Below are 21,064 nucleotides of genomic sequence, written 5' to 3'. Positions count from 1 at the left end.
CGGTGGCACGGGGAGCAGGGGGAGAGCCGGGAGCCACCAAGCGCTGGGTGCCAGAGATGGGATTTCACCCACGGGGCTCCCAGCACCCGCTGCCCTCCTGCTGTGCAGCTGCCCGCCAGGTAGGCGTGGGGGTCCCGGTGGTCCCAGCTGCTGAGCACCCCTCCAGGGCACCGCGGCCTTGGGCCAGGGCACCCCGGGGAGCAGGCACGACAGCCCGGCAGGCAGGCAGCGAGGGGCAGGCGGTTCCTGCCAGCCCGGCGGTGCGGCTGGCGAGCCGCAGAGCAGCTTGGCAATGCCCGCTCCGCAGCAGCCCGCGTGGCAAGCTGCTGAGGATGCAGCGAGCCTGGAAGCCGCGGGTGCCCATCTGCCGGCCTGGCAAGCGCCGGGCTGCGGAGGAGCCCAGGCTCCCAGCGCCGGCGCGGTGGAGCTGGAGGCGGGCAGAGCATCCCGCAGGTCGCTGCCAGGAGCTTCAGCAGCTTGGCAGGAGCCGGAGAGCCCCAAACGCTGCCTGAGCCGCTCTTGTATTTCAGGAAACCGATCGAGAGAGGAACCTTTTTTGCCCATCAGGAAAACGCAGTTCTCCAGACTGTAACTGCAGCACATCTTCGAAGCCCATCTCCAGCACGGCCGGTGCAGCTCTGCGCCGTACCGGACTTGCAGCCCCGTGGCTGTGCACCCTCTCAGGGACCATCTCCGCAAGGTCCCAGCTTTCCATCAGCGTCCTGGCTGCACCAGTGGCACTGCGCTCACCTTCCCCAGGCGCAGGTCACCGTGCCGCCACCTCCATGGCCCTGGTTTCACAGGGCCCGCCGATTTCACAGCTGTCACCCACCCAAAGGGTGATCTCCAGGTGTCAGCGCAGAGCTGCTGGGAGAACCAAGCCCCTGCCCATGCTGAGCCCATCAGCACAGCCCACGAAGTGCCCTGGTGCCAAGCCATGGCCCTGCAGAGGGGATGGCATCACTGCTGACCTCCAGCATCTCCCCATGAGCTTTTCCAGCTGTGGAGCTGAATTATTGTTTTGTTTTGTTTTGTTTAAAGCGCAAAAAGTTGTTTATAAACAGTGGGGAAATAATACCTCCCTCCTCGTAGCCTCAGAAGTATCATGGTATTTTTCCTTTGGTTTTTCCAAAACAGCTCATCCTCTGGCACAGGCAGCACATGGGAATCTCAGCTGGATGTTTCAGACAGTTACGAACATCCGAAAAAATGGATGTCAGTGGTCTCTGGCATTAGCCGCAGCAGTTTCTTAAACTGCTGATGGTTTACTAATAAGCATCAGGATGGTAGCAGCTATAAAGCAGATCCTACAAATCTCCTACACCCAATTAACCTGAAGGTGGGGGGCACTCCTCCGGGCACAGAGGTGCCCTCCAGCTCGGGGCTAGCAGGGTGCAGGTTTAACCCCGAGCCGTGCTTAAAGGTGAGGCTGGAGCCCGAGCCAGCTCAGGTTCTGCTGCTCCAGTTCAGAGAAAGCTTTCCGTGATCTCCAGCGAGGTTTGCAGAGCCGGGGCTGGCTGCAGCCCTCCCCTCCCGGGCAGCCAAGGCGCGCTGTGGGCGCTGACCCCGGGTCCCTGCCGCACGCCGCAGAGGGCAGTCTGTCTGTCTGTCTGTCGGTCTTCCTCCTGCCCTGTCCCCTCTGCCGTGCGGCGAGTAATGACAGACAAAGCTGGCGCGGCTGTTAGTCCTTCTTTTGGTTTTGAAAGAACAGACACTGCAAGCTTTTTTTTTTTTTGTATCAGCTCTTGGAAGCTGTTTCTCTTTCCACCTCCAACAGCCTGAATTCCTGTCCATGTTTCTTGTGGTTTCAGCTGGCTGTAAAAATGCCTGCACTGGGGAGGAGAGGCTGTTCGCTCTTCTCGCATGAACCACACTTTCCAACAATGGTCACAAATAATTTGTGCCACGATCAAGCGCCTGCAACTTGGAGATATCTCACCGTGCGGGTGAGCACCGCAGGGGACGAGGCCCCCATGGCTGGCCAGAGGAAGGATCAGGCCCCTCACCCAGCCCCACGCAGGAGCAGCAGGAGTTCTCGAGGGCAGGGCTGTGGTGCAAAGCAGGCTCTGGCAGCCCCAAAAGCCCTCGGGCAGGTGCCCCGAAGGACAGCCTGCCCTCGAGAGGCAGTGCGTGGATGTTGCTGTTAGCATGGGCTGCGGTAGCAGGGGCATTTTCACACTCAGGTGTCCGTTCTGGGTGTCCCAACCAGCCTTTCTGCCATAAAATGTGCAAACCAAGAAGCAGCAGCACTTCTCAGAGCTTGGAGTGGATCCGGAGAGCCTTGGCACCTGGTGGGACTGATGGGAAGGGCAGTAGGGATCTGCCCAAATCCTCATGCTGCCTCAGTTTCCCTCTCATGGGCACCAAAAATCATCCAGCACCAAAGCCTCAAACAAACTGCTTTGTTTCCTAAAAAAACATCCTTATCCTCATGTCAGAATAAGCCTTCCGACCCCTTTCTTTTCCCTGGCTTTTAATATGGCTCCGCAGTCAAAATCAGCCTCAGCTTCACGCAGCCCTCACGGCCAGCACAGACCCTTCCCAGGCTGTGGCACCTGAGGAGGGACGCAGAGGCCCTCCAGAGCCCTGCTCTCACCGGCAGCAGCAGCACGAGGCCATCGCTGCTGCTCGGCGTGCCTGGCCAGGGAGGAGCACGGGCACCGAGGAGCCGAGGAGACTGAAACAAAGCTAAGGGAAAATGCAGCTTTAAGAAAAGCTAACTCACACATGAAAGGGATGGAGCGCACCTTGAAAAATGCAGGAAAACGGCAGGTTGTTTTTTGTTTTTTTTTTTTTCCCACCAAGATTAAAAGAAAGCACCCTGTGAAACAAGGTCAGTGAGCGTGGCACCGCCGCAGCCACGGGAGCTGGCACACCACCACAATGTGCAGGGTCTGGGGGGCTCCGGTCAAACACCGCCGCCCGCAGGGGCTCTGCACTGCCACGCAGCACCGTGGGGCCTGGGGCGCTGACACCGGTACGGACAGACCCGAAACGACCTCGCTGGGTTTGGTTTTACAGCGCCCAGTTGTGCCGGGTCAGCACCCGCCTGGGTGCCAGCGCGCTGCCAGGGCTGGTCCCAGCTGTGTGCGTTGGAGCTGCAGGGGGGTGGCAGCGACCACCACAAGAGCCTTGCTGCCTCTGCCAGAGCTGCCGAACTGTCGTTCTATGTGTTTGTGCCCGAAGAGTGCACTGGGATGCAGTGATGCTTCATCTCGCTCCAGCCCCGAGGAGCAGAGACCCCTCCGGCTTCCAGGAGCTCCACACCAGTGCAGCCTCCGGCCCCTACCCGGGCACCTGGCGCAGGGGAGCAGAGTCCCGCGAACACCCCCGGTGCTGCTGTGATGGGGGGGCAGAGCCAGCTGCTGCCCCGGGGGGGCTCGGGCTGACCACGGCACTCCAGAGCCGCTCCTTGCCTCCGGGTGCCTGGTGGGAGTGGGGCTCGGCTGGGCGGCATCGCCCATGGCAGGGCTGTGGGGATGGGGATGACCGGGGATGGGGACCAGGTGATGCTGGAAGCGGATTTGGTTCAACGCCTTTTCCTCTGGGGATGGCTTCCCCAGGTGTCTCAAGGGGACTCAGGCAATGACGGCACAGGGCCAAAGGTGGAAAACGAAACCACGCTCGTTCTGCAGCGGCCTTCGCTCCACGCTTGCCGGACGCAGCCTTGCAGAGCAGCCCCAGCTGCCAGGAGAGCTGCCAGGAGAGCAGAGCCAGCCTCCCACAGGGCTCCCCCGCTCCCCCCCGCCGTGCTTCAGGTGGCAGGAGGCAACGCCGCTGCCTCGGGTCTGCACGGGGACGCGACACCTCCGAGGCCTTCCCACGGCATCAAGCCCTTGGCATCCCGTGGGCCACCCCTGACCCCCGAGGCCGGGCACCGGGCGGGCGCAGCTGGACATGGCCAGCCCCTTACCCAGCCCTGCACCCCCACGCCCCCTCTGTCCGCTTTCCACCGCCTTCCGTCTGCCTTTCCTTCACCGGGACTAAGAGGGTAAGGCCAGGCCTTTGAAGGATGCTTTAGCTGTAAGGGGAAATAGCAATCCATTTTTAAAACTTTGATACCACTAATTTAATTGGTTTGAAAAAACACAGGGTTTTCCTACCCGATGTTTCATACTTTGTTTTCCCTTTCTCTTCTAAGTGTTTTCTCCTTCTTTTCCCCATCCTGTGCCTTGCCACTGAAACACAGCACGCTGAAGCAGGTAAAAGCAAGACCCCAAAACTCTCCTCTTTATTTCCAATATCTTCAAAACGGAAACATAAAAACCTGAGATTCTCCAGGCTCTTTGACCTCCTCCTGCAACAGGCCCGGCTGCCAGGGGAGCCTTGCTCTGAGCCGCTGCGCTTCCAGGCCATGTCCCCACCTTGGAAAGCAGATGGAGAACCGCGGTACCTGTGAGGCTTCCACCTAGTGCCTGTTTTCCTCTCTCTCTCTCTCGAGTATTGTGTTGCTTTCATCTTTTAGACTCACATGTCTCACTGGAGTTGTCCCATGCGTCACTGTATTTCAGTTCTGCCTCTTAGATATCTTTCCCACATGCCTTCAGCATCCCGGTACGAGCTTACACAACTGCAGATCACTTTGTCTAGGATATTTTACGGGCTTGTTGCTCCTCTCTTGCTAAAATTCCCCCAGGTTGTCTCCTCAGCGCTCAGACAGGCTCTCATATCTCTTGCCATGCTCAATTTGCGGCGGTTACTCTCGGAAAACGTTTCACCTCCCCAGCTCTGCACCCGCCAGCGGGGGACCGTCCCTGCCCTGAGCTGCCACGCACCGGTGGGGTTGTGCTTCCTTCACACCAGGGCACCCTCGCTTCCTCTGCATTTGGCTTATTGTGCCAAATAATCGGCGAACAAGAGCAGGAGCTCAAGGTGCAGGCACTGCCCGGCCTCCTTCCTCCTGCAGGCCTGCACAGGCTGCGAGGCTTCGTGCTTGCACCCCGCAGCTCCCACGCCTGCTGCACGGTTGGTGACACGGCAATAAGCAGCGAAGCCAATTGCAGGTATGTCTGAGCTACAGCTGGTTCCCTACGAAATGTTAACAAAGAAAATCCTGTAGCACAGTGCCAGGAAACCCTTTTCTGTCTTATTTCCGGAATCCTCTAACATCAGTGCATATCTGCAATTCAATTAACTTTCTGGGAGAGGCAAATTAGCATGCCCAGCTCCCCGTGAGCTCAGGAAAGCCAGTTCCTGCTGAGGGGGAAAGCCTTTGGCTGCATTTGTTGAAGGCTCAGAGGAGCTCAGGATAATCACAGAGCTGGGGGAGGACCTCGGATGCCTCGAAGCGCCCCTCGCATCACGCAGCCCTCGGCTGCCCCTGGGACACGGGGTGCAGCCTGGCACTCCCTCCCCAAACCCCTTTGCTACCGAAGGCATCGTGCCCGGGCTCTGCGAATTAGATCAGACGACGTTACGCAGCTGTACGCATGGCCTGTGGGTCGCACGCTCACAGAAGCAGCAGGATGCTGTAATTACACAGCCTAATGAGGGAGCTGGTCTTAAAAGCCACCCAGGGCCCCGGGGCAGAGCGCAGCCTCCTGCTCCCGCTGGGCTGATGTGTGCCGGCACCAGGGCTCTCGTTCAGCAGTGCTTCAGCAGCACCCAGCCTGGCCACCGGTGCCAGCACAAAGCGCAGGAGGGCTGATATCCAGTATTTTCTGACAGATACCAGCTTTTCAGGAAAAAGGTGGAGCCCTTCACTCCCAACGTGTAAAGAACTATTTTCAAACCAAGATGCAGAGATGGTGTTTTCCTTGCAGCCCGTGCTCGTGCCAAAATGCCCCTGCGCCCAGGGATCCCAGCTCCCTGCAGAACATCTCCAGCAGCACAGGAGGGCTGAGCGCCCAGATTCGGGGAGCAGTGCTGAGCAGCGCAGAGGCTCATCGAGCAGCCCCACTGCAGCCTGCAACTGCCCTGCAGCAAGGGCACGCTGAAGGTGCTGCGGGGCAGGGCATGACATGGAAAGAGGGGGCACATTGCAGAGCTCAGCACGCCGCTGCAGGCAACAGATGGTGCAGGCAGCACACGGTGCAGAGTGCTGCACAGAGCTGCAGGCAGTGCCTGATGCAGGCAGTGACGGTGCAGGCACCTGAGGCAGGGTGGCACACGGAGCAGAGCCATGCCAGTGCTGCAGGCAGCACCCGGCGCACAGGGTGACAGACACAGGGCAGTGCGTGGTGCAGGCAGTGCATGTGCTGCAGAGTGGTTTACGGCCAGGACGGTGCCAGCTGAGACATGGTACAGAAGCGTGGTGCCTGGCGCTGCAGGTGCTGCGCGACACAGCTGGAGCACAGGGCTGCAAGCGATGCTCAGGGCACGCAGTGCACAGTAAAGACAGTCCATGGCACCGCAGGCGGTGCACAGAATGAGAGGTACACACTGCAGAGGATGCTGCAGGCGGCGCGTGGTGCTGCAGGCAGCACACAGAGCATGGCATGCACGGCCCTGCAGGTGGTGCAGTCTCCCGTGGGCAGTGCAAGAGGCTGCAGGCAGCACGGGGTGCAGGCCATGTGTGACACTGCGGGCGGTGCACAGCGCAGGCGGTGCACTGCTGCCGAGCGTGCACAGTGCAGGACGCAGGGGGTGCAGGATGCAGGTGGTGCGGAGCACAAGCGCTGCACAGTGCTGCAGGTGGTCCATGTCGCTGCAGGCAGTGCAGGGTGCGAAGGGAGGTGCATGGTGCTGCAAGCAGTGCGCAGTGCTGCAGCAGCGCACAGCACCACGGGCAGCATGCGGTGCACCAGGCGATGCAGAGTGCAGGCGCTGCACGGTGCTGCAGGTGGCACACGGCACCGGCAGCACAGGGCACAAAGCAGCCGGCTGTGAGGTGCTGCTGGTGGTGCAGGGCGCAGCACAGGCAGTGCGCGGGGCTGGCAGCGGGCAGTGCAGAATGCGGGCAGCGAGGGTGCAGAGCAGTGCAGGGCGCTGCCGGCAGTGCACGAGGCAGGCAGTGAACCGCGCCGCAGCCAGGGAGTGCTGGAGGAGGCGCAGGGCACCGTGGGCCCCGTGCAGGGGAGGCAGCACAGGGCGGTGCAGGCAGGGCGGGTGCAGGCAGGAGCACACAGGGGGTGACACAGCAGGCAGCACCCAGGGCAGGCGGTCCACTTTTAAAAGCAGAACTGCTCCCTCTCCATACTGCACAGCCTGATTTCGAAGCACGACGAGTTCATGTCCTGAGCCATTCCCGTACACCATTTGCAAGCAGCGTTGCAGAGGAACACCCCCCCTCTCCTTAACGTAATCTCTGCATCCTAATAAATATAGATGGGCAGGAAATAAGCACGTAGCATTTCTTGCAGAAAACAACGTGGTGCCCTGGGAAACACGAGCCTGGCCCGGGAGCCCCCACGCGCCTGGCCGCCGGCGTGGAGCCGTGTCCCCGCAGAGCCCAGCCGCCTGGCAGTAACCCGAATGAACAACTTGCACAAATTAATTCACTGGAACAATTTTTCCTAAGCAGCTACAAGCAGAGCACACATCCGAGGATCTGTCACAAGCGGTGACAAGGAAAAGGCAGATTTGGGCTAGAAGAGGTCACCAGTTACCGATGCAGCGTGCGGGCAGGCTCAGCGGTGCACTGCTGCCGCACCACTGGTGCTGCAGGAGCGAGGTGCATGCAGGCAGGGCTTCCCAGCGCTGGGAGGGCAGTGCTGGCAGCCCCGCAGGACCGGCCCCTGCTTTTCCATCCTCACCAGTTACGGGATTTACCCACAGCAGGACCCAGCAGTGCTGCAGCAAGGCAGGAAAAGCAGCTGAGATCTGCCAGCCCGGGTGACACGCTCCATGAAAACGGCAAACCATTTTATTTAATTAGAGGGACTACGAGGTAAATGGCTGAGCAGCTATTCCACCCACCAAGGGACTGCAAACCTTAAAGTCAGCTATTAGAGACCAGTTATTGCAACTTCTATCTGTCATAGGTCATGGTCTCACCCCAACACGCTCCACTAAGCCCAAAGACAGCGGCGAGGCTCAATATTTCACAAATCATAGAGTGGTTTGGCTTGGAAGGGACCTTAAAGATCGCCTGGTTCCAACCCCCCTGCCATGGGCAGGGACCAGCAGAAAGGGACCAGCAGAAAGGGACCAGCAGGGCCACCAGATCGGGTGGGATCCACAAAGACGATCCCCCTGGCATGGGAGGTCTTTCTGCAGATAAAAGCAGAAGCTCAGAGCAAGGTGTTTAAACACAATTGCTGCTATCGTGCAAGAATTCCCTCGTTCCACCAGGGTCAGCAATGAAGTGGTGAGCCCCCAGACGTCACTCAGACCATTGCCATAGGGAGATGCCTGGCTCCTGGCCCTGGGCACTGGTGGCTGTTTGTGCTCTGCATCGCCCTGCTCCTACTGCAGCCCCCGCATCGCCGCGCACCAGCCAGCTGCTCGCCAGCGAGAGGGGTGCCTCACGGTGCAGATCCTTCAGCTTGCTGTGTCGTGTGAAGAGCTGCTTGACCTTGAGTCAGAAGGATGCTTTTCAGCCCCTGGAAGACTTTTGTAGATCTCTTCCAACCCTTTTTTGTGCTCCTGCAGGCTTCGTCAGAGGCTGACAGCAGAGCTGCTGCGGTGTTCCCGTAATAGCTTTTCCGATGCGGCGTGAAGGATCTAGGTCACTCCTGACTTCTTGCTACTCCCCTTTCATACAGCCAACGTCACGTGGATGCACAGAATGAGTCTCAAGCCGCTCTGAATGATGCTTTGTGAGACAGGATCTCCTGCTCTGAGGAGCATGCGCTCCTGGCTCCCAGGTGTGGTCCTGCGGATGCCTCTTCAAACACAGCGCCGGGGCTGTGACTGTTTAAACCAACAAACCTGATCGTTTGGTAGCAGTGACCTGTCCTGCTTGGTTCTAGTGTCATCTGCAGACATTACCATAGATTTCGTGGTTGACATCCATGTCTTTAACAAAATGGGTGCATTGCTCTTTGCTTAGTTTCCAGTCCAGCAGGAACAGCATCACCCTTCATCTCCAGGAGCTGGTGATGGTGAGGAGACCTGTCACGAAGCCAGAGACAGCTAACACCGCCTGTTACCCCTCGCTTACACTGCCAGTTCGAAGCATTTACTGATTTTCTTGGTGGGACTGTTTCACATTGACCTGTACCCTGCCAATCTGCGTGGTGCTGCCAAGGATCCTGCTGAAAACTGCACGAGCCTGGCCTGGACCAGCACGGATGCTTTGACCAGCCCCAGTCTCTCACAGCAAAGACCAGGGGTTTGTCTAGCAAGGCTGACTTTCTATGCCAAAAGCCATTAATTACAGTGTTTAGCCAACACTTAGCCATAGAAACTCAAATTATTCTTCCCACTGTTTGATCTGGGTTCGTGGCTTTCCTTTCTCAAACCATCACGACGATTTTGTAATCCCCCAGTCCCTTGGGATTCTCCAAGTTTTCGAGACTTGCTAAATCTCGCCATTCATGACTCAGCCAGCTTCCCAGCCAATTCCCCTGAGAGCCCCGGGCTGAGGCTTTCCAGCACGTCGATTCGAAAACGCTCAGTGTTAGCAGACACCGCGCCCGCGCCCCGCTCAGTGCAAAGTGACAGCGCCTCCAAGGACACCCAGCGGGGCTGGGGCAGGACGTGGATGAACGCTGCCAGATTTGCAAAGAAAAGCTTCCCAAAAAAGCGCGCAAAACCTTCAGCCACCGTGGAGCCTACGTTCTGCTTTGTTGGTCCCGTGTTCTTTAAATGAATGTAAAACAACGAACAAACTCCTGTATTCTGAAGGGAATGCTCTGTTGTGCGGAGAGCAGGAAGGCACCCACACGAGTGCCGTGCTGGGAACAGGACGGGGCTGCTGGCTACCGGCTGTCGGCCGCCACCACTCCCTGGCCGGAGCTAAAGGCACGGGGAGGCGACCCCAGCCAGCGCTGCTGGGGCTTGTGGCTTTGAAGGAGCTGCAAGCTACTGGCTGAGTGCCGGGGGAGGAAAAACCTGGTCAGAAAAACTGAACGGAGATGGGGGCTTCCTGGAGGGACTTTCCTGAGATACTCAGAGCGAGCACAACGCTGGGAGCAGAGCAACAGCAAGAATCCTGTCCCGTCCCACGGGAAACGTGGGGGAAATAAATAAAAAATAAATAAATAAAAAACAGTAAATTGATGATCTCAAATTGACAGGTACGTGTAAAATAGCAGTAATGGCAAACAAACACAAAAAATATGGAGTCATAGCATCATAGAACCGTTTCAGTAGGAAAAGGTGCATAATATCATCGAGTCCAACCACCACCTAAGACTACTGAGTCCAGCACGAAGCCACGTCCCTAAGCACCACATCCACGCTTCTCTTAAACACCTCCAGGGATGGCAACTCTGCCACTGCCCTGAGCAGCCTGTTCCAACGCCTACCCACCCTCTCCATGAAGAAATTCTCCCCGACATGTAATCTAAACGTCCTCTCCGGGTTAAATGAATGCAAGATGGCCCTAAATTTAAGACATGACATAAATATGAAGAGCAGTTAAAGAAAAGATGAATTAAATTGAATCAACAACCTGAACTGTTTCCTCATTCCCATAGGTAGTTACGATTCTGAAAAGAAAAATCTTTTGCTTGAAATTTTCCACGACAACTTGAAAAGCAAAGCAAGCATTGTTTGGGGGAAAATGGCAGAAAGGAAAAAATGGGAGAAAATGTGACATGAGGATTAAAAATTAAAAGTTTCCCTAGTAATTGGCTACCTCAAACAATGGTTTTCAGAACTGGGTGGGGGAGCTTAATTATTCTTTCAGTGCGTGAGGCCACCCCGCAGCTGGGTGCGTCCCGGGGCAGAGCATTGATCTCCCACATTGATCTCCCGGGGGGGACCAAAGACGATTCTCGAGTCCTGGTGGGAGGGTGAGGGGTTGGCTCGGGCTAAGACGTGCAGCAATTTGTGAAGGGTGCAAACAGGGTATTAAGTGGAGTGTTTGTGGCTGGTGGGATTAAAGAGCGACAGTAGGAAGCGTTTAAAATAAGGGTGGAACAAGGGAATTCAAACCCATATGAGTCTCTTAATAGATGCAGAATTTATTAACAGAGGCAATAAATCAGGTGTTCAATAACTTTCAAAGTTCTGCTTATGCAGAAACTGGATCTTTTTTTCTTGTAATATGTAAGGCTGGTGAGGTACTTGCAAGCCTGCTATTAGCTGAGAGGTTTAAACAACATCTACTCAAAACAGACTTATTTTTACACTTAGTCCTCGAGACCCCAAAGAGAGCAACCCCCAAAGAGGTGAGGGAGGTACACAGAGGGCTTTCGAACTACTGCTGAGATCAGAAGGGTGCTGGTGCGGAGCCACTGCAGGAGCAGGAAATCAAATAATTATGGGCTAGCTAGTTTGATATCATGGTAACGACAGGTACAAACCAGGCAAGCCCCAAGCACGGGGTGCAAGGCGTGGGCACTGCACCCGCGAGGACCGGGTGAGAAGAGGAGGTGTGAGCCCCGAGCGTGGCGCGGTGACACGGACCTGGGCACCCAGGCTCAGTGTCCGCCTTTTTTAAAGGCTGTGGGCAAGGAAGGATAGCAGCCATCAGAAATGGGAGAAAGAGAAATGTGCCATAATGAGGAAATTCACTGTTTTGCCTCAGAAGGAGATCGAACGGGGCGGGTTTGCAGCGTGCAGCCTTCCTGTAAAGGTCAGTCTGTAATCTGGCAGGGAGAGGCAGAGCTGCCCGCAGACGCCTGGACAGGACGCCGGGCAATTTCACACCACCAGAAGAGTCTCCTTGTGATCGCAAAGATGATTCTTTGTCCCGTGATGCCTTCAGAGCAAACCCGGACCCTTTTGGGAAAACATAACCCCAGTGAAATTCAATGGCTGCTCTCAGTATGAGCCTGCCTTGGGAAGGGGGACGCGCAGGAGGTGCCGCAGGGTGACCTGCTGCTTGCGGCTCTGTCAATAACCTCCCCTCCTGCCCGTCCGAGGCCTGGGGGATCTCCTCCCCTCCCGGAGGGAGCTGTCAGGTCGAGCAATGAATCAGGAGAGCCAGGATGGCGCTGCACGTGTTTCCTTACATTTCCTTCCCTGTGCCCTGTATGCAACTTTTTATTAAATATCAGATTCCAGAAAATAAGGTCATGAGCCACGAGACACCAAGATTTATTTATTTTTTCTAGCAGAATATGGTCTATATTTTTATCATCCATGCCAGACTCAAGGTTGGCAGAGTGGAACCAGCCTGGTAGGAAAGTTGGTCCCAGAGAGCTGAGAGGAACTAACGAGGGAGGAAGAGAGGGGAAAAGCGCAGACAGCAGATGTATTTCTTCTTCTTTATTGCGCTGTATTAACATACAGCCTCTCTTTCAGAAGCTGCTGCCACCAGCGAGTCCAGCACCACAGGCACGAGGACACCAGCGCCCATCCGCAGTTGGTGGTGGTGCTGGCAGCCTCCCGGAGCTGGCCCAAAGCACACTGCGAATGTCCTGGAGCTTTTTTGGCAACACTTCATAATAAATGGCAAACCATTTCTGCAGCTCATTTCCACTGTAATATTAATCAAACTGAATTCCTGTGGTGCTCATATGGATGTCATATGTAAATCCTTCAGAACTCTGCTGCTGCTAACTCCAAATTAAAGTCAATGGGGAAATTTCTCTCCTGTCTCCATCTTGCAGCCCTTAGCTCTTGCGCATTTATTCCATTCATGAAATCCCGATTATTGTAGAAATGAGGAAATACCAGAGCTGATGAAACCCGTGAGGAGCACTAACACTTCTGATTTCATACGGAAGGCGCTCAGATGCCATGTTGACAGGGAGCACCATGAAGCCCGATACGGAAGGGAACAGCTCCCTGTGCTGTACTGCCCTAACACAGTACTGTGTATTGGTTAAAACAAAAACACTCACCAGCATTTCCAAGTGCCCATTCCCTCAGTGCGAAAATTTTAGGAACAGGCTTTTCAGTCCACTGCTCATCTGCAGCAGCGGTGGGCACCACACTTCAGAAAAGAGCATAGAAACTTCCCAACAGCAGTTCTGGAACAACTCCCTCTAGAAGAGTTTTCTCCCCCGACCTTAGAAATCCTGCCCTGTTTGGAGAAGTGTATATCCTTATTTGCCATTCTTTTCTGGGGGGAGAAGCAGGCAAATACAGGTTGTATTTTGTTATGGGAATAGTAACCCCCCCGCCCCCCTTTTTTTATTTTTTCTCTGAGAAGGGGATAGAAGAGCTGTGAATTAGTTGCTGGACCCCAGGAGTTAGCTACCTGCCAGCCAGAAGCTCTTTTGGCCTTGGGCAGGATCCCAAACCTTGCAGGGGCTGGGCCGAGCCAGCATCTGAGGCAGGACAGCATTAGCGCCTCCGTTGGGTTGTGTCTTGCCTCCAGCAGATGGAGGTCAGCCAGCCGGTTCTGCCTGCAGCCTTCACAGCGCAGGGAATGGCATTAGCTGCCCCAAAGGAAAAGAGAAGAGCACAACGAGTGGGCCAAGACGGTTCACACCTTCCTGCAAGGGTGCCCCCAGGGGCAGCGGTGTGACGACTCCCCCTCACTTTGCACCACCAGAGCCCCTGGCTTTTTACTGCGTTCCTCTCTGCTCAGCATCAGCGTGACTTCCAGGCCAGGATAAAGAGCATCGCAGATTTGACAGCACGCAGTAAATGGCTTCATCCTCCCTTCATTGCGTGTGACAAAGCTACTAGCAGGAAGCCTTTGGTGCTGCCAGGACTAGTGCATGCGTGAGGAGCAGGTTGCTGACACTGCACCGGGGCAGGGTGGAGGCCGTGCTGCCTGGCAGAAGGTTTGGCCAAATCCTTTGGCTGAAAATGCACGCTGACAACCGCACATTCCCAGGGGCACTCACATCCCTGCCGCCAAGGTAGCTGCAACCTGCTTCCCTTCCCATCCCATCCCATCCCATCCCATCCCATCCCATCCCATCCCTTCCCATCCCATCCCATCCCATCCCATCCCATCCCACCCCATCCCATCCCACCCCACCCCAGTAGGCTGCAGAGCACTTGCTGCGGCTCAGGCGATGACGAACCTGCCCTCCGCCTTAGTCTCACTCTCTCCTAGTGTGCTGGCTCCAGCTGAGTCTCAGCTGTTTCAAGTGAACTGGCCTGAAGCTGTGGGACACGATGCCTGACAGACAGGGGTGGGTAATTCTAGTCTCAGGCACAAGAGAGCTCTCCCCGAGGACAGTGTCTCTGCACCGGGCAGAGCTCCCTCAGGCACGACCTTTCCAAACACAGCCAGGCCCCGTCTGTACCAACGATGCTTCCTTCTGATCTTTTGCTTTGGTTTTGAGCTAAAATACATGAGTTTCCATGTAATCCCACAGCAGAAGAGAACAGTCAAGGGAGAGACTCAGATGTTTGTCATGTCACTACGTGCACTTTGGAAAGCATTCAGGTGCTTTTTTTCCTGAGAAGGCTTGTCACATACGTCCATGAGTCACTCCAAAGTGATGTCTCCATATTCTCAGTGAAATATCTGTATCGTGAGAAGTCACAACTACCCAGCAGCAGTCCTTTAGATCCACTGACCACTGACTCGAGCAGCTCTGAAGATAACTGGATCTCCAGAATGCAATATACGTGTTGCTATTTTTCAGGCTAGCCAGCACACAGAGAGAGGACACAATCTCTTGCTCTGTAACTAGCTGCAGCGTGAGCTAGTTGATAATTAAGATGAATGGCTTTGTTCAGTTGCAGTATCTTGCGGTGGAAGCAGGGTCCTCAGCACGGCCAATCCAGCAGCCAGACCATTTGTGCAGAACAAGGGGGAAATGGCACCCTCAGCTGGGAACCTGGCTCCGGGACCACCGCGTGCTGCTGCCTTCTGGCTGCACCGGGCCTTGTGCTGCCTGCCCACCCTGTGGGGCACGGAGACCCGGGGAAAGGGCAGAGGCAGGGGTGAGCAGATGGGGGGCTCTGCTGTGGGTAGAGGTGGCTGTGGCTGTGTTGGTGCACAGGAGGAAGGGGGACGAAGGTGGCCCTTAGAGTAGCCATGTGTCAGATTGGGTGTTCTCTAGCTAAGGGACGCTAGGGGATGTTTTGGGGTACTGTGTGTAGGCTCTGGTTGCACTGCAGGGCAGGACAGGTCCACCTCTGGTCGGGGTTGGCTTGCACGAGGGTCGGTCCGCAAGCCACAAAGGGTGCCGTGAAGGTACTGAGTACGTTGCGTACTGTATTCTGTGCTCTCTGTACTGAGTACAGCGGGGGCGTGGGGTGCCCCTCTGGCTGGGGGCCACGGCAGGGAGGTTTGGGGCGCTGGGATCCCTCTGTGGTGTCCCCACCTGGAAGGTGGCTGCAGGGCCGCACGCAGGGCGAGGGCCTGGTCGGGGCAGGAGGCCTGGGGGCATCTGGGGGCCCAGGGAGGAAGTTTGGGGGTGTCCGGGGGAACAAGATGCCCCTTATCCAAGGGCACCGCTGGCCAAGGGCGAGGTATGTGTGGGACACCTCTCTCAAGCCCCGCCACGAAGCAGCTGCAGGCTGGCCGACAGCGTGGCTCCAGCTGGCGAAGGAGAGCGCGGTGTCCCCGGGGTCACCTCTCCCGCTCGTCCCACGGCCGGGTTAGGACGCGAGGCCCCCGCGGGGACCCCGCAGTCCCCCACACACGCGGCGTGTCCGCGGAGCGACCCGCGGCTGTCCGCCGGGGGTCAGGCCCCGGGCCCGGCCGCCACCTGCGCGCAGCGGGCCTGGGGCACGGGGGCGGGCAGGGGAGGCTGTGCGGGGCCGGGGGCTGCCGGGGGGCGCCTCCCCGTGCGGGCCGGGCCGGGCCGGGGCGGGCCCCCCGCGGCCCCGCAGCCCCGCGCGGCGCTGTCCCGGCGGCAGGGGGCGGCGCTGGGCCGGGCCGGGCCGGCGGCCGCCGCGCTCCCTCCCCCGCTCCCCGCCTTCACTGCGCATCGGAAACATGGCGGCGGCGAGGGACTGAGCAGCAGCGCTCGGCGGCCGCGCAGGTGAGGGGGGGGGGGGGGCGGCGGGGGGCCGGCACGGCTCGGCCCGGCCCGGCCCGGCACGGCACGGCCCGGCCGGGAGGCGCGGCGCTGGGCACGGCCCGGCCGGCACCGCCCGCGGGGCTCCGGGCACGGCGCTGCCCGCGCGGGGTGGGCGAAGGCACCGCGGCCCCCCCGCCGCCGCCGCCGCCCGCGGTGGCAGCCCGGCAGGCCCGGCCCGGCCCGGCCCGGCCCGGCGCGGAGCATCGCGGAGCGGAGCCCGGCTGTCAGCGCGGCCCGGCCGCCGCCTGGCCCGCACCGCGCCCGGCCTGGCAGCGCTCCGGCCCGGCCTGCCCCGGGCTGCCCTGCCCTGCCCTGCCCGGCCCGGCCCTGCCCGCCCGGTCCCGCCGACACCTGTTGGTGCCCGCCGGGGCCCCGGCCCCGCTCCCGGCCCCGCTGCCGGCCCCGCTCCGCTCCTGCCCCGGGCCGCGGGGGCCGGGGGCTGCGGTGCCCTTGGAAGGCCCGGGGGGCTCCGCGCCGGGGCCGGCTGCCCGCGGAGCAGCCCCAGGAGCTCGGGGCTTTGTTGCGCCCTGGGCTGGCTCTGGGCAGGGCTGGACGAGGGGGTCCCGTAAGCGCAGGGTGGGATTCGGGTCCCGAGCTCTTCCCGCAGCGCTTTGCGATGCCTTGCGTCGTCCCCCAGAGGCCCGGGAGTGCTTTCAGCAGGCTGCCCGAGCCCCTCGCCTTCCCTGGTGCTGTGCGCTGCCTGTTGCCACCCTGTGTACGAAAAGGGAGCAGGGACACGGGAGCGTGCTGCCGGAGGTGCCGCAGGCTCCCGCTGCCAGCCCGCGGTGCCGCCTGCCCCTGGCCGCGAGCCCTGGAGGACAGCAGGGAGCCCGTGGTGCGGAGAGGGACGAGGACAGAGCTGGGAGCAGGAGCGGGCATCGCTCACAAACCTGCCCCTGGGACGCTGCTGCCGAGGGGCGAAGGGCAGTCCCAGGGGCTGGCCAGAGATACCGCGCAGTTACTGTCCCCGGGGGAACATCTCCTTCTCCTCCGTAGCCCCTCCGAACCGAGGGTTTGAGCGGAGCTGGGAGTCGAGCAAAATTGAGCTTTTCACGCATATTAAGGTGTTTAAAAATAAACACAGCGTCAGGCTGGCTGCTGCCGCACGTTGTTCAGGTTCAGTGCACGCGCTCTTTGAAGCTCCTGTGTGAAACCGTGGCAGCAGTTTGGAGTCTCGGTGACTGAAGGTAGAGATGATAAATCCAAGTCCGTGGCCTGTGTTTTGGATGTGCTCAGTAACATTGGCTTTGGCCTTGGCCGTTTCAGGTTCAGCAGCTCTATACTAAACTTAATTATCTCCGTGGATAAAATAGGAACGTGGAGACCCAGCTCCAGGGTACCCAGCTTTGATTTTTGGCTCCATTTCTGTTTACTGTTGTTGTTTATAGTAAACACTGTGCGCTGAGTGGCTGAGAACAGCCATGTGGCAGCCCCTCTCCAGCAGCCAGTAATATTGGGGAAGACGCTCTCCCGGATCACTTCGATTGCCGGAGTAACGGCGCGCGGCTGGCTGTGCCGAGCCGCTGGCAGGGGGACAGCTGCCTCCTCTCCTCCTCTCCGCCGGCCTCTTCCCTTTCAGATGTTGCCCTCGGGCTTTAGCTGGCCAGGGTGAGGTGTCCCAGCACACTTTCTGGAGGTATTTGGCGTACAGGGTGGTAGTTTCGTAGCTCCCTTGCGCTTCAGAGCTGTCACCGGCAGCGGCTGGTGACTCGGCGCTGCTGTAGGGAGCGGAGCCCAGCTCGGGGCAGGCGGCGCTGGGGACGAGCTGCTGCGAGGGGTCTGCGCTGCGTGGTCGGGTAGTTCAGGGTCTGCCCAGTAGATGGTATGAAAATGCAGACAGAAGCAGGCGGAGACTTTTACAGCGGGCGAGATGGAAATACACACGGCTGTGCTATTTCAAACCTTTATTTTAGTAATGGTTGAAGTGTGATTTTGTTTTAGAGACAGACGTTGACCCAAGGTGCTCCTGTTTTAGCATTCGCATCTTAGGAAATGACGAATCTGTGTCTTGATAATCCGCTTTTTAGTCAAACATTTGGTATTAAATAGATCAGGTGATTAGCTAATTAAAAGAAAGTAAATGTAGAATCTAGAGCAGGCACGTGAGTGGCATCCCTGCAAGTTTTGAGCCTCAGTTCAGGTCAGTCCGTCTCCTCTACCTTGTTTTTCCTGCGTATAAAATTTTAGCAATATTTAACTCTGAGTCACTTGCCTGGAAACTTGATGAATTTTGCAGCACATTTGGTGTCTTTAAATGAAAGATGATGTTAGGGTATAAAATGCTGATATTATTCATCAACTGGCTGTATTTCAAAGTAGGGTGTCAGTGCTCCAGGGGTTGTGTCCTTGCCTTATATTTAATTTAAAGGAATCCATAACGCTTTGTGTCATAGCCTCGGGCACGGTGTGCCCAGAGAGGACCTCAGGGGATCACGTAGTTGTTTCCCAGCCCAGAGTAAGATCAGGTACACATCTAAAACCCCTCCGGATTAACGTTTCTTCCTTTAAGGCTTCTCCTGCTGGCCGTTGCACATCCTGTACAGGTGCAACACTCAAGCATCCTTGCCATTAGAGAGGTTTTGATGCTGTTTAAGATAAATCTCCGTATTGTACTTTAAGCCTGTTCCTGCTTTTATGATCAGCAGGGCACATGGAGAACGCTGTACTCCCAGCATCTCTGCAGCTATATTCAAAGTATTCAGAGACTTTGCTCTCTCTTCCTAAGCTGATTGAGCTCCCTTTCTGTTCTCTTTCCATATGGGCTTGTTTTCAGCTCTGCTGATCTCTGCCCTTCTCTGCACTCCGCTGTCGATCCGTGCTTTTCTTACAATGCCGTGGTCAGGCTGGGCTTAGCAGGACTGTATTAGCTGAGCTTCTGTGGAGCAGTAATAATGAGTGGGCCCAAACGATCGCGTTTCAGGTGTGTCCAAGTACCATTACATGCAGAAGGAAGGCAGATCAGACGTTTGCATATTTGCACGTTGAATTGTGGCAAAAGACTTGGCTTGCTCTGCAAGCTCCTATTTGCAAAATCTGGAGTAGCGTGCTAGCAGCGTGGGCTCAGTGCTGGTGTGAGTTAAAACTTGGCGTGTTTGGTTCCCTTAGAGCCATTATGCTTGCATCTAGCCCCCTATCTCTCTTTTTTCTTGACTGAAACTGAAATTCAGTTTGCAGTGGGACAAACGGATTTTGAGTCGTTGAGTTGCCCATTTCTGTTTAAAAGCTTTCCCCATAAGATGACCAGGAGAGGTCCGTGGGATATGAAGCAAGACGCGCTGAGGACAGAGCAGTAGCTGCAGCTCCCACCTTCTTTTGCAAGGTTGTTAATCTCCTACGGAAGTCAGAAACATCTCAAGGTAAAAAACATCCCCACAAGAAGTCTCTGGGTGCAATGAGGCTGTAACTCCGAACAACCTCCTTCGCCCCTGCCGTACACCCCGGTGCAGCGTGTGCACCCCAAGCCGTGGGACGTGAGCAATGTTTTATCCCAAAGATGGCAGGACCTAGTTCTAAAGGCAAGGCGTTGTGTGTTTTTTAATGCTTTCCAAGCTTAAAAAATATCTCACTGTGAAGACTTCCCTAAATTCTTGCTCAGTGTTTGAAGTGATAATGCAAATGTGAAAGTAGCGGGAAGCACGTGAGGTCCTCTGTCTCTTTATCACCAGTTTTTGCTTGGCTTGTTCGGGATCAAAGGAGACTCGTTCGTGTCTAGTGGCCTGAGCTGGCAGCGTCAAGCCGCTGAAGTGTCACCAAGCTGAAGGAGAGTTCAGAGCAGAGGCATCGCTGCTGCCTGGCTTGTGCTGAAAACTTTAATTCCCAGCGATCTCTCTGCCTTAAATTACTGTAAAAGAACAGCATAGTGCTGAGCTTTTTTACAAAGGTTTCCGACAGGTGACCTCTGGCAGATTTAGGTGCCATGATATATGGCACCGCAGCCAGCAGGGTTCCTTCAGACACCTACCAAATGTTCCTGTGGCTGTAACAGGGATTTGAGCAGAATTTGTGCCTCAGCCCTCCTTTTGCATAGTCTTGCGGTTTAATGCAGACTCATCCTGAGCAAAAGTTCAAGAATTTGGCCGTGAATGGAAGGAAAAGATGACCATCCTGTTCTGCTGCCTCTGCTGTTTGCATGGCAGCCTCATCCCGGAGGCCACGTGGGTGGGTGATGTCCTGCAGTGCCGCACATGAGCCCACCGGATCCTTTCTTCCTGAGATCTGACTTCATCGGGACTGGGAAGTTGTCCTTGCGGCTCCCGTGTCTGGCTGGAATCTGCTCGGTGGTGCTGAGGAGCCTGGAGCTGAGTCAAAATGGCCATTGCCCGCGCGAGGGAGCTGGCGTGAGAGTTCAGCACAGGGCTCGTTGTTTGCCCTGGCACTGTGCTTGTGCCTCTGAAATATGTACACCGTGCTCCATTTCTCGCTCAGAAGTTTTTTTTTTTGTGTGTGTGTTGTAAATCAAGCGGTATTAGAGCCAGCCAGAAGCCCACCTCCTCCTGGAGATGCCTCCCCCAGCTGGTGTGCTCCCAGTTACCCAGCTGCAGCTGTGTGCTGCAGGCTGACACAACGCGAACAGCCCAGAAACCTCCCCGCGGCTTGGTTTTGTTTTTAACAACGGAAACCGTAGGAGTAGATGCCAGTGGAAATTTGGGAAATGCCGCTTTTGCCCATTGAGAAAAAGACAGCTTCTCCCCTCCCTCGGCCCTCGTCGAGGGAGCGAGGTTGGTCCAGGCGTTGCGGGAGCGTTGTGCAGTTTGGTCGGGCAGGCTGAGGGCGGACGTGGAGCAACGCCTCCGGCTTCCCCCCGTGTGCCGCTGACGTTTGGCTCTGGGGAAAGGCCCTGCTACGAAGAACAGCTGCTTTCCAGCAAGGACTGCGTCCCCGCAGGAGCTGCAGCAGGAGGCTTGTGCTGTTCATCTCCGTGCCGCGTCCGTGGGGTGCTGCACAGGTCCGAACGCTGGCGTCACTCCAGCCCGCCACCGCTGGGCACGGTGTAAGCGGCGCCGTTTCGGATGCGGCTCGTGGCCGCCTCGTGCGCTGCCTGCGTGAGGGAGTCGCGCGGTGCCTCTGCAAGTGCAAGCTGGGCGCCGGCTTTTGTCCTTCCTGACCTCTCCGTGCGCAACAGCCACACCTCA

The 21,064-nt window shown here is 57.2% G+C and overlaps 1 protein-coding gene across 12 annotated transcripts in view; it reads left to right on the top strand.

Moving 5' to 3' along the window:
- Positions 1-15,772: 15,772 nt before the first annotated feature.
- The window catches only part of SCMH1 (Scm polycomb group protein homolog 1), a 69,843-nt gene continuing 64,551 nt past the window's right edge, over positions 15,773-21,064 (top strand). For 6 of the 12 annotated variants that reach the window (XR_014575180.1, XR_014575181.1, XM_083810224.1 and 3 more), the window contains exon 1: positions 15,773-15,893. The gene's annotated coding sequence lies outside the window, so the exon portion shown is untranslated. The remainder of the gene's footprint in view (positions 15,894-21,064) is intronic. The other 6 variants (XM_083810216.1, XM_083810217.1, XM_083810219.1 and 3 more) reach the window with 6 other exon arrangements.

The sequence above is a fragment of the Anser anser genome, assembly GCF_964211835.1.
Source record: "Anser anser genome assembly, chromosome: 24".
NCBI lineage: Eukaryota > Metazoa > Chordata > Aves > Anseriformes > Anatidae > Anser > Anser anser.
Note: the sequence above shows the minus strand (reverse complement) of the source record. Positions and strands in the feature narration are given on the sequence as shown.